General features: G+C 43.0%; 1 protein-coding gene across 1 annotated transcript in view; it reads right to left on the bottom strand.

Moving 5' to 3' along the window:
* LOC143027521 (uncharacterized) overlaps positions 1-13,963 on the bottom strand; it is a 66,643-nt gene that overhangs the window by 4,631 nt on the left and 48,049 nt on the right. The gene's annotated exons all lie outside the window — the stretch shown is intronic.

Below are 13,963 nucleotides of genomic sequence, written 5' to 3'. Positions count from 1 at the left end.
TATAATGACAACGTGGACCATTGGATACCCTATAGATATATAGGGTTTCACTGAATATACTGAACAAGGTAGCACCAAAAAATATTTCATAGGACACTAGTTGTCAGGGAAGTGAGAGAACTGTCACAATTTCTTCATAGCAAACAGCTTGCACAGCCAAAAGAAAACCAGTTGTTCCTGCTGGATCATTGTCTCCTAAAGGTCCAACCACATTGCCTTGTGTGATTACAGGCAGCATGCCACCGAAGTTGAGTAAGCACTCTTCAACCAATTCTAAGTCTTAGACATTAAATAGTATGAAGAAAATGAAAATGGAAGAACTGGAGAACATAAAGTTGGACGTCGTAGAACTGAGTGAATTCCAAAGGGAGGAAGACAACCAGATACAACTTCAAGATAGTCACCAAGTGTTCTGCTACAGAGGTACAGAGAAGGAAAGTTCTAGTGGAGTTAGATATTTTATCAATCGAGAGGTTACTGGTAATGTAGTGAAGTTTAGAAGTGTATCAGATAGGGTAGCTTGAATTGTGATAAGGCTGTGTAAAATGTAGACACTAGAAATAATTCAGGTTTATGCACCAACTTCACATAGTTCAGAAGGTGAAACTGAGTAGTTTCATGATTATCTATTTCAGGTAATGAACCATGAAAGATGTAAGTATATATTGGTAATAGGAGACTTCAATGCTAAAGTCTCCTATTACAAAAGAAACAATATAGATTTAATATATCTAGACTTTGCAAAAGCTTTTGATACCGTCCCACACGAAAGACTACTTACTAAATTAGCTTTGCATGGAATAAGTGGTAGCCTATTAGGTTGGACTAGTAATTGGTTGAAAGGTCGAAAACAGAGAGTTGTTTTAAATGGAAAAACTTCTGGATGGAAAAGTGTTGCAAGTGGAGTTCCTCAGGGTTCCGTTCTTGGGCCACTTCTATTCATAGTATATATAAATGATATAGACCATGGACTAAAATCTACTGTTTCCAAATTTGCTGATGATACAAAACTGTGTGGAGTGGCAAATGATCACTCAAACCAATTAGATATTCAAGAAGATTTAGATAAATTACAGCAATGGTCTGAAAAGTGGCTAATGAAATTTAACACAAGTAAATGCAAGGTAATGCACATAGGTAAAAATAACAGCAAGTACGATTACAAGTTATTTGGAAATTCGTTAACAAAAGTGGATAGTGAAAAAGATCTCGGCGTAATTATCAGTAACGACCTCAAATCATCCAAGCAGTGTATTTCAGCCTCTGAGAAAGCAAATAAGATTCTGGGATTGATTGCGCGATCTTTTGATTTCAAAAGTCCATCACTCATTAACAAGCTATATAAATCGTTAGTTCGTCCACATTTGGAATATGCTGTTTCCGTATGGTCACCGAATCTCATTAAAGACATTGACAGACTGGAAAAAGTACAACGGCGAGCCACAAAACTGATTCCAAATATCAAAAATAAATCATACGAAAATCGACTTAAGCACATGAATCTGTTTTCCCTAAAAAAGCGTAGACTCAGAGGTGACTTGATACAGGTCTTTAAGATTTTAAAGGGAATTGACAACATCAAAAGTGACCAAATTTTCACATTGAATGAGAATCAGACAAGAAACAATGGTCTCAAACTGTCCGGAAATAGATTCAATTTGGAAGTAGGTAGAAACAACTTTGCCAACCGTGTAGTTAATGAATGGAATAAACTTCCTGCACAGGTAGTGCAATGTAGTTCAGTTCGAAGCTTTAAGAATCATTTAGATAAATACCTAAGTAAGATGCTGTAATTATTATAATTTATGTTATATTATTTGTTTTTGTTTTGTTATAATTTGTCTGTCTGATTTTCATTTATTATTAGTTATATGTCAATTTATTATCATTTACTATTTACCTGTTTGTTTGTTATTCAACTATACCAATGCATTTATTTATGTATTTTAATTGTTATTTACATTGTTATAGTTTTAATTTATTATTAATATTATTATTATTATTATTATTTTTATTTTTATTTTTTTTTGCATCCGACCTAGATATGGATCAAAAGGTCTCCTGTCGGCATGCTTTGCCTTTGTAATCCTTTGTAAAGTGGGGAAGAACGTGGAAACTTAATAGTGCATTGGAAAATTTGGAGTAGGTGAGAGAAATAAGAGCTGAGAAGTTAGTAAATTTTGCAGGGAACTACAACATGAGGATAACGAACACTTTCTTCCAAAAACGTGAGGTCGTAAATGGACCTGTAGAGGTCCAAATAAAAGAGAAAAGAACAAAATACACCTCATAGTAGGAGGTGAGAGCAAGAGCATTATCAATGTTACGGTAATAAATAAAGTGAATATAGGTAGTGACCATGGAATGGCAGGTTGTACAGCAAAATTCAATTTCAGAGCCGAGAGAAATAAACTAGTTTTGAAGAAGAAAATAAGATTTGCAAAGGTTAAGGATAACAAGAAGGAATTTCAATTAGAAACTGAAAGTAAATTTGAAAATAAGATATATCGAGGGCACCATCGAAGTTCTGAATTTAGATTTAGTAAATATCATAATGGAATAGGCAGAGAAAGTAAGAAGTACAAAAAATATTAGAGAAAAACCTGCTCTAAAGTTACAAATGACCTAGGTAAAAGAAGTACTATGATGATTAAAAGCAGGAAAGATGAAATAGAATAGAACTGAACAAGCTTATCAAGAGAAGGCAGATCAGAGAAAAGAAAGAGAAACATGTATAAAATAGTGGAAAATAATCGGAAAGGTAAAATATTAGAGGGGCCGAGCGCAGCCTAACTTTAGGGAAAGAGCAAATATCTTTGAAAGATAGAAATGGGGAGATCATTAAATGCAGGGACAGAATGGTAAAAAAAGTAGAAGAATTTTACCAAGGGCTTTACTCATCAAAGACCGCCGTTGAGTCAGTAGACGTTAGTAATGTAGCCTACATGAGGTTATAAAAGAAGAAGTAGAGTTTGCTCTAAAATGTATGAAAGAAGGAAAAGCACCTGAGGAAGATCGCATATCGATAGATCTTCTGAATGATAAAGGGAAAGAAGTTCTTTGTAAATAAGTTCAGTTGCATATCCAGTGTCGACATAAAGAAAGCGTTCTGGAATCATTGTGCATTGCTCGAGTACTTTTTCTCCACAAAAATGGAAAACAGAAAGACCTTAGTAACTATCGACCAATTAGCTTGTTATCAAATATGTACGAAATATTCTCCAAGATTCTTATAAACAGACTAAGTGAAGTTTTAGATGGAAATCAATCAAAAGAATAAGCAAGTTTTAGAAGTGGATGTTCAACTAGACCATTTGCAGACGATGAATCAACTCGTATAAAAAATACGACAAAACACAATATACCTCTTTGTTTAACTTTTTTATATTATGAGAAGGTTATCAACTCGGTAGAACAAATTGCAATATTAAACTTACTATACAATCAGCGTGCAAATGAACACATTGAAAGACACAGCTGTAATTCGACTACATAGAAATAGAGATAATGGAAGAGAAGGCAGTGAGAGGAAGGTGGGCAGAGTATTTTAGGGAGTTGCTAAATGTGAAGGAGGATAGGGAGGGAAAGGTAGTTGCAGTGGGAAGCGCTAAGAAAATGAGAGTGGTGAGTGAGAAAAATGGAGGAGAAATAGGGAAAGATGAAGTGAAAGCAGCTGTTAAGATGATGAGAGCAGGTGAGGCACCTGGGTTGGATGGATGCCATGCAGAATATCCGAAGGAAGGAGGTATAGTTATGGTGGACTGGCTGGTGAGGTTATTTAATGTTTGTTTAAGAGAGGGTAGAGTGCCGGAGGACTGGAGGAGTGTCTGTATAGTTCCGCTTTACAAGGGAAAGGGGGACAAATGCGAGTGTAGTAGTTTCAGAGGGATCAGCTTGTTGAGTATAGTTGGAAAGGTTCATGGGAGGGTCTTGATTAAGAGGATTAGGAAAGGAAGAGAGGAATTGATTGGTGAGGAACAGTGTGGGTTTAAGGACAGGTAGGGGTTGTGTAGATCAGATTTTTATGGTAAGACAGATATGTGAGAAAGCTATGGGAAAAGGTAAGGATGTTTTTGGGGCTTTTATGGATTTGGAAAAGGCTTACAATAGGGTAGACAGGAAGGCACTGTGGGAGGTACTGCAGATATATGGGACAGGAGGAAAGCTGTTAAGAGCAGTCAAGAGTTTTTACGAGAGTAGTAGAGCTTGTGTTAGGATTATGTCGCACTGGCTGTTCAATCTATACATGGATGGGGTGGTGCGAGAGGTGAATACAAGGGAAGCGGGTCAAGGGTTGGAGATGGTTAAAGAAAATGGAGAAAAGTAGGAAATAAGCCAGTTGTTGTTTACTGACGACACTGCGCTTGTAGCAGGATCAGAGGAGGTATTGAGGAAGTTAATGACAGAGTTTGAGAAGGTGTGTGAAAGAAGGAAGCTGAAAATAAATGTGGGCAAAAGTAAGGTGATGAGATGTACAAGGGGAGAGAGTGGCAGTAGGCTGGAAGTGAGCATTAAGGGTGAGAGACTGGAGGAAGTGGATAGTTTTAGATACTTGGGTGCGAATGTGGCAGGAAAGGGAGGAGTGGAGGTGGAGGTAGAATGTAGATTGAGAGAAGCGAGTAAATGCCTTGGTGGATTAAAAAGTGTAATGAGAAGTAGACATTTGCTAAGAGGAGGTTATATGAAGGAGTGATTGTGCCAACAGCACTGTACGGGGCAGAAATATAGAACATAAGAGAGGAAGAGAGAAGGAGTTTGAATGTGTTTGAGATGAAATGTCTGAGAAGTATGATAGGGGTTACTAGACTAGATAGAGTGAGAAATGAGGAGGTGAGGAGGAGAACAGAGGTGGAAAGGGAGCTGGGAGATAGGGTTGATGAAAGAGTATTGGATGGTTTGGACACATGGAAAGAATGAGTGAAGAAAGACTAGTAAAAGAGGTGTGGAAGGCAGAGGTGGAAGGAGTAAATACGAGGGGGCGTCCTAGGATGAGATGGATGGGTGGGGTAAAAGGGGCATTACAAAAGAGAGGAATGTCTGTGGAGGAAGGACGGGAGAGGACAGAAGACAGGGGTGAATGGAGAAGGGTTGTGTATGGATGATGCTGTGATACATGAAGGGGAATGGGTGGGGGTGAGGAAGTATGTATGAGAAAAAATTTGACGCAGCCCGAAGAGATTTCTCCCCGTCTTCTCCTTTTCTGCATGAGGGGACGGAGAGGGGGGCTCGCCGAATTTATGAAGCGGCCTTACTGTGGACGTGCTGTGTCTTGCGACACTGCCTCTGACCAAGGGTAGTGGACAGGATGCAGGGATGACCCGTCATCCAGGAGGTGCCAAGATAAGAGGGAGGGAGGAGGGTGGAGGGGAGTGGAATATGTAGGAAATGGAATGGGTGGGAGTGGTTTCTATACCATTTTCTTTTTGGCTACCCCCCGTGTAAGGGAAAAAAACCTTGGGTATATGTATGTATGTAGAAATAGAGAGAAGATAAATATAGAGAAAGATGTACGATAAGGCGATACAATTTCACCCAAACTATTTACAACTTGCTTAGAATGGTGTGAATGTGGTGAATGTGGTACAGACGGGGGTTCGGTGCTGCCAACCCTGGGGCGGGGTCAAAAGGTGCGCGCAGTTGGCAACCCAGGGGCGGGGTCAAAAGGTGCGCGCAGTTTTACCCCCGGGGCGGGAGCTGGCTCGCCGCGCGTCGGTGTCGCCAGCGTGTGAGTGTGTGAGTGTAATGAGGAGGAAACAAGTGGGACTGTATTTACCTAGTTGTATCTTACGGGAAGGGGAGCTACGTTTGTGGTATCCCGTCTTTATCTAATTTGGTCTTAAATTCTTTACTGTTTTTGCACACACTATTGTTTTGTCTAGTATGTGTGGAAAGCTGTTTTTTTTTTCTATATCTGTCCTTTTTGGGTTTCCTTCCATGTCCTCTTGTGTTTCTCTTATCCCAATTTAGTAAGTCCTCTCTATCATGGACTTCCACACCTCTCATAACTCTGTGGATGATCAACAAATCACTTTTTCTCTTCTTTGTTCCAGATTCGGTATTTCTAGTTTTGACAGTATTTCTTCATATGGCATTTTTGATAGTGTTGGGAAAATTGTGATGACGCGGCGCTGGTCAAAACCAGAATGGCCGTCACACAACTTGACTTTGTAATTTGTGAATATGATTCCCACGGGCTTTTATGGTGAGCCCGTTTGTAGGGTGATTCAGTGTATGAATGTGTGTGGTTTTGGCCACACCCACTTATACAACCACAAGTTATGCATACATAAGCGGTATATGTATGTACATCCCAGTGAATACACCCTATGCTAACATTGACAGTGTAAAACTAGTAAATCTACATTTGAGAAAATTTAAAGGGGAGCTGACACTCCACCAGCCGACGCAATTCAAATTGGCTGAGCTGGCTGCATAGGCGGCGCACAAGACCCTCAGGTGTTGTCGGGAGCCCTCTCCTCAGAAAAGCAGTTGCGGGGCAATGCTGGAGGTAGTGTTCTAGGGTGGCTTCTGGGTGGCTGCAGTGATGGCATCTTCTTTCTTCTTGTGTTGCATTTCTTTTTATTTGCCAGAATCAACAGTCCTCCAGTCGCAGACGGAAGAGCAGAGTTTCCACTTTTCTAGGTGTACCACCTCGCCCTCTCTGATACCTCTGCCTCCAGTCTGTGCTGGAGGAACCGTTGTACCTGGTTGAGAGCCCTGGTGCGTATGCACAACTGATTTCTGCTGCGAGGGACGACAATATCGACTTCAGGTCTTTGGCGCGCCGCTTCTACTGCCGCATCGGTTAGCTCATTGCTTGGGACGCCCATACGGCTTTGCACCCAGTTGAGCGTAACACTCCTGCCTTGCTGGTGTAGCTTCAGCATGAGTGCTAGGATGGAGGTCAGTAGGAGTACATTGTCGCTGGGCTGTGTCGTATCTAAGCTGCCAAACAGAGACTGTGAGTCCGTGTGGACCACCACAGGACCAGTTCGAGATATAAGAGCATGCTCTAACGTTCCTTGGACCGCTATGGCCTCAGCTTGGAGAGTGGACGCATAAACAGATACTCTCCTGCCAAAAGTCAAGCCATCCGTCACGAAGGCAGCCCTCGCACCACGAGGCCTGTTGGGGTCTACAGAACCATCCGTATATTAGACCGCCATTCCAGGTCTCGACAGTGCGCGGATGCCCTGTAGGGCCTGCGCTCGCACTCTTTCCTGGTCGCATAACTTCTTTTTACTGGGAAGCTTTGTGACAACGAAGGTTGCAGGTAACGACAGCCATGGAGGTGGGGACTTGAACTCTGGATGAGGAGAGTCCCTACCCTTTTCAACGAAAGCACTGGTGAGCCTGAAGGAGTCCAGGAGCCTAGCCGCTTGAGATAGCCAGGTACCGCAGTGGATAAGATTATCCACCCGTCCCAGAGCTTATCACAAGGCTCTGACTCAGTTCAGTTATCCTGGGGCTCTGGACTATCTTGGCAAAAAAGTCAACCTCCAGCCTTCTGACCCGTGATGTTAATGAAGGCAATGAAGCCTCCATCTGGAGGTTAGCAGTCTTGGTCCAAGGTTGAGCTCCTAAGATACTCCTTGCTGCGACCTTTTGACAAGGCTCTAGGTCTTCAAGTGTGGCAGTCGCCACAGTTATGAGAGCTAGGGCAGCGTAGTCCACCAAACTGCGGACTGCTTGCACGTAGAACGTGCGAAGGACCTGGTGTGTGGCACCAAGTGCCCTCCCCGTCATTGCTTTCATGGCAGTGGTTCTCGCCTTCAGCTTCTCCCTGAAATAGGATAGTTCCTTCTGAAAGGTGAGCCTCTCATTAATCCAGACCCCCAGGTACTGAAACTGGTGGCCCAGTCCAGCCTAAGGCCCTGGATGATGAGGTGCTCCCCCTCATTCCAGAGTTCTAACGCCATGGCCTTCGAAATTTGAAGGGGATATCTTTAATCCTAACCTGCAACATTCGGTCGCTACAGTGCTTAAGCACCACTGGGCCCTGCTGAAACACCACCGATTCCCAGTAATTATAAGCGCAAGTTCATCTGCATAAGAGATAACCTTGCACCCATTGGGTAGAGGTAGTTCCAGAACATTGGAGATGAGCACACTGAATTGAGTGGGGCTGAGGATCCCTCCCTGTGGAGTGCCATTCTCCAGCATTCTTGCCTCCGATATGGGACCCTGAAATCTTATTTTCGCAGACCTATGACTGAGATAGTCAGCAATCCAGGAAAGCAGCTTGCCTTTTACACCCATGCGAGCAAGAGAGTCTAATATCACCAATGGACTGACCAGTTCAAACGCCTTTTCCAAGTCCAAAAAGACCACGATGGACAGGGTGCCACAGACAGCATTGAGGAGTGTTGCTAAACTATTTGCTGTGCCAGTGCCCTTGCAATAAGCATGTACATGCTCATGTATTGGGGGCCCAGTTTCCACAGCAGCCTGTTTAGCACCATCCTCTCCGCTGTCTTCCCCATACAGCTTGTCAGGCTGATGGGACGATAGGTACCAGGCTCTTTGGGCGTTGGAATTGGCGTTATGATTGCCATCTTCCAGGCTGTTGGTAGCGTGCCAGTCCTCCAAGACGCGTTTATCACCCTTAGAAGTGCCTCATCACCCGCTGGCCCAAGGTGGGTCAGCATGGAATAGGTGATGAGGTCCTCTCCTGGTGCCGTATCTGAGCTGGTCTTGTGTGTGGCCCGTAACTCCCAAAGCGTAAAGCTAATGTCAGTATCATCTGACCGACCCATCATATCCTCAACACCAAGGCGCCTCACTCCTTGTAGGTCCTGCAGTGTGTTTTGAACACACTGAGGGAGTGAAGTGCTGCTGGAACGAGAGGCAAACTCCTGCACCAACCGCTCCGCTTCAGTATCAGGGACATGATGAGTGCGTCGCGGTTGAGTCCTGCCAGTTGCTGTACGAAGCTTGGACCACAGCTCTGCTAGGGAGGTATGAGCGTTAAAGCCCTCTCACCATTCTAAAAACTTTGTTCTTCTGACATCTGCAGCCATGACATGTGCGTCACGAACTGAAGCGCGCAAGTTGGTCTGAGTTCGGCGCCGTCGGAAAACACGCCTAAGCATGTTGACCCGATGGTTGGCTTCTCTCACCTCAGGGGTATAATACCAACTGTTCTTATGTTCCCTGGTGGATTGGCCAGACTTTGGGATGGCTCTGCTGGAAGTAATTTGAATGGCTGCAGAAAGGCAGCTTCTAACGTTTCCACGTCCTGTGGTGGAACGTATGAAGCTACCCATTCTTCAACAGATCTCTCAAAGGCCGGCCAGTCTGCCAGAGCACTCTTCCATCTGGGAACAGGTAACACAGCCGATATGGGTGGTGCATCCTGTATGTGCACAGAGACACCGAAGTGATCACAGGTGACACTAAGATGCACCTCCCAAGTTACCCTAGGAAGTAGAGTTGCCGTCGCCGAGGTCAGATCAAGTCGTCCACCTTGTACGTGCATCGGATTACCATCACTCAATAACGCAATGTCAGGGCATTCATCTAATATAGAATATAAGTGGTGCCCAGCGACATTGGGCCATTGGGGCGACATCAATAATGGGTGGTGTGCATTGAAGTCCCCTCCTATGATGAGGAGCCTGTCCGCAGCAAGAGCACACACTTCTCCAAGGTCCAGCACCGCACTATGCCCCCTGTATATGTTGTAGATGGTGTACGTTTCGTGGGCCCGATGGAGTCGAACCGCAAGAACTTCTACACCATCCCCACATGATACAGGGTCCAAGATTTCGCTACAGGCGATGGATGATTTGACGAGGATCATGGATCCCCTATTAGTGTGTATGTGAGGGAGGGAAAAGAAGCGATATCCCGGAAATCGCACCTCATCCCTCACCAATGTCTCTTGGAGAAGTATGATATCGTAATCATACTCTTGCGCAAGCGCAAGGAGATACGAGCTTTTACTGCGGAACCCGTTTATGTTCCACTGTAGCAACCTTAAATGACTATTGAACAGGGCGACTGTCTTCCCTGTCAATTTCCATTACGTTCTCATCTTGTCCTCCCAGGTCAGAAGACAAGATGGGTTGCGACTTTTGAACAGTGGAGGCATCCTCCTCCTCATCAGAGGAGGAGTCTTCAAGCCGAAGGGCATATTGACGGTGTTGGGACTTGGCATAAGGCACTTTCCTTGTCTTCGATGGTGTGGGTGTCGCTTTGCCAATAGTGAAAGTGGGTGTGGTGGGCTTGGGGGAAGTGGAAGGGGAGGAAGAGGAGACAGAGGCGGGGGTAGGTGAGGAGGCAGGCTAGGAGGAGGAGGAGGTGGGAGAGGAGGAGGGAGAGGAGGGGGAGAGGGGGAGGGAGTCCTCTCCTTTCGCCTGGATTTCGCGGTGGTGTTTCTCTTTTTCAAGAGGTTGAACACATTCGTGACAGTCTTCTCCACCATGTCTAATGTCTTCTCTGGATCACTTTCCCTTAGAGTTCTGGTGGTTCCAGCGATGACACCAGACACAATGAGTTTGATATCATCTTCCCGCAGGGGGATGACATCAGCCGGATATTGAGGGGGAAGGGGCTGCCGTTCCTGTGTTCGTGGGGTCGGTGATGGGGGCGTGGGCGTGGGCTCGGGGGCTTTTTTGGGAGCTGGCTGTGTAGGAGTAGGGTTTTGTTTAGGAGCTTTGTTTGGAAGTGTAGGAAAGTGCTCCTGATTGTTCAAATCAGGAGCCCTAGGTGCAGGTGGCTTTGTTTCAGTAGGACCGTGCTTCCTGCTGCCCCATACATATGTACCTGGGGGGGTGGGGGCAGGTATGAAACCCCGTTGCTTTTCTGTCCTCTTCCGACAGACAATAGCCTGAGCTTTACGAACAGAGCAGGTTGGATTCCAGGCGTGCTGCTTCTTGCCACAATTGGGGCACTTGGTAACAGTCTCAGTGCCAGCCTTGAATTTGTTCAGGCAAGTCTTGGTGGCATGAGACCTGGTACAAATGCCACATTTGTGTTGTTTGGCTGTGCACCGCGCCTGGTGATGACCATAGCGTTGACACTTAAAACAACGGAGAGGATCAGGGATGTATGTTCGTACGTCATACATGCCATATATCCCCAGGTCAATCTTATTAAAAGGTTCACCTCTGATGGTGATTAAGACTTGGCGTTTGGGCGTCTTATCCGAGCGGCGCATTCTCGTGGTCCCAACTACCTAACAGTGGTCTTCTATGGCTTCAGTCATGTAGCTGGTCGGGTAGTTGGGTACCACGAGTCTGTAGGATGTGTAGGTGCTGTAGGATCAGAGGCTTGCCATTCAACGATCTTATCGCCTCCAGCTCCTCAACGAGTTCGTAGCTGCTCGGCATTAAAAGCAAGTTACCATCTCTGAGGGGTCGGAGAGACACAAGCTTGCCGCGGAGGGGGCCTTTTTCCAAAGCTCTCATAACCTCAAACGCTGTGTCGTAGCCCACAGAGGGTACGACCTTGAATGTTGGGAGCTTGCCACCCTTACTTCGAGGAGGGGCCACCACCACGGCAGTTTCATCGTCGGATGGAGGCTCTGATCCTGGATCACAGCGCCGCTTTTTCCCAGGCGCGCTAGTCTTGTCATCAGAGGCCGCTATGGCGGGACTGATAACGCAAAACACAGATAACGTAATATGGTTCTATAGAAGAAAAAGAAGAAGAAGAAAACGTAATTCGAGGCCCGAGTGTGCCTAGACGCGCGAGACTGGGCAATGCTGTCGACGCGCGAGACTGGGCAATGCTGTCGTAAAGGCAAGTTTTAAAACCTCATGGGCTATGCCAACCGTACAGGAGAGTTATCTGGGACATAATCATGCCAGAGTGAGAGTCCACAAGAAGGGGGAATTGGCTCGGTAGCAGTACTTTCGTTTGGTTTGGTAGGGTTTTGCACGACAAACAGAGCTAGTAACTAGGGTGTGTGACGGTACAAAAGGCGTATCCGGTATGATGAGACATTCCAGCGTAGGTCTGCTCTCCATCAGAATTATCCTTTCTCTGCCGTCACATAATAATAATAATAATAATTGACTATAGTAAAGTGAGAGGGTGTGGGGGAAGAAAAGGGAGGGAGGGGGATAGGTGAAGGTAAAGTTTAGAAAATGAAGGAAGTAGGAGTGTGATAGTGTGGGGCGGACCCACTTGCATGGTGTTTTTGTATTAGTTATGGTCATCCTATCTATGCTCTAAATCATTGTTCCCTAGCTAGCTAATCATATTTATATATTTGAAGGAAGTATTCGTAATTTAGTTATTCATTGTTGGTATTACTTTAGGTTTTAAGTATATTTAGTTTAATATGTTGTTATTGATTTGATTTAATTTATTTTATTACGAGTACTTCTTCGTTAAGCACATTTTATAATAAATATTTACAAGAGTTGGGAGCAGGTGTGACAGTGGAGTGGCTTTGTGCCGTGAGTATTGATTTGAATATTTAATTTGAGTTCTTATTTTAATTTATATTAAAGTAAGTAAGGGTTCCGTTCTTGGGCCACTTCTATTCATAGTATATATAAATGATATAGACCATGGACTAAAATCTACTGTTTCCAAATTTGCTGATGATACAAAACTGTGCGGAGTGGCAAATGATCACTCAAACCAATTAGTTATTCAAGAAGATTTAGATAAATTACAGCAATGGTCTGAAAAGTGGCTAATGAAATTTAACACAAGTAAATGCAAGGTAATGCACATAGGTAAAAATAACAGTAAGTACGATTACAAGTTATTTGGAAATTCGTTAACAAAAGTGGATAGTGAAAAAGATCTCGGCGTAATTATCAGTAACGACCTCAAATCATCCAAGCAGTGTATTTCAGCCTCTGAGAAAGCAAATAAGATTCTAGGACTGATTGCGCGATCTTTTGATTTCAAAAGACCATCACTCATTAACAAGCTATATAAATCGTTAGTTCGTCCACATTTGGAATATGCTGTTTCCGTATGGTCACCGAATCTCATTAAAGACATTGACAGACTGGAAAAAGTACAACGGCGAGCCACAAAACTGATTCCAAATATCAAAAATAAATCATACGAAAATCGACTAAAACACATGAATTTGTTTTCCCTAAAAAAAGCGTAGACTCAGAGGTGACTTGATACAGGTCTTTAAGATTTTAAAGGGAATTGACAACATCAAAAGTGACAAAATTTTCACATTGAATGAGAATCAGACAAGAAGCAATGGTCTCAAACTGTCCGGAAATAGATTCAATTTGGAAGTAGGTAGAAACAACTTTGCCAACCGTGTAGTTAATGAATGGAATAAACTTCCTGCACAGGTGGTGCAATGTAGTTCAGTTCGAAGCTTCAAGAATAATTTAGATAAATACCTAAGTAAGATGCTGTAATGATTATAATTTATCTTATATTATTTGTTTTTGTTTTATCATCATTTGTCTGTCTGATTTTCATTTATTATTAGTTATATGTCAATTTATTATTATTTACTATTTACCTGATTGTTTATTATTTAACTATACTTATGCATTTATTAATGTATTTTATTTGTTATTTACATTATTATAGTTTTTTTATTTATTGTTTTATTATTATGGGTTTTTTCGCATCCGACCTAGATATGGACCAAAAGGTCTCCTGTCGGCATGCTTCGCCTTTGTAATCCTTTGTAATCCTTTGTGTGTCACCTGCTTCCAGTTAATTTATATATATATATATATATATATATATATATATATATTTATATATATATATATATATATAAATATATATATATATATATATATATATATATATATATATATATTCTTTTTTTTTTTTTTGTAGGGAGGTTACGTTTGTTAGTTTTGGCTATGTGCCGTGTGAATTCTATTATTATTCTGGTGTTTTAAGTGATACACACATATCCTGTGGATATGTGTGTTTGTATGGGGCAATATGCCTTATGTATTATTTATTTTTATCTATATACGTAACCTTCCTTTTTTTATTTTTTTTTATTATT

Source organism: Oratosquilla oratoria, chromosome 8, assembly GCF_046742065.1.
Source record: "Oratosquilla oratoria isolate Oo_2021 chromosome 8, ASM4674206v1, whole genome shotgun sequence".
NCBI classification, from domain to species: Eukaryota; Metazoa; Arthropoda; class Malacostraca; order Stomatopoda; family Squillidae; genus Oratosquilla; species Oratosquilla oratoria.
Note: the sequence above shows the minus strand (reverse complement) of the source record. Positions and strands in the feature narration are given on the sequence as shown.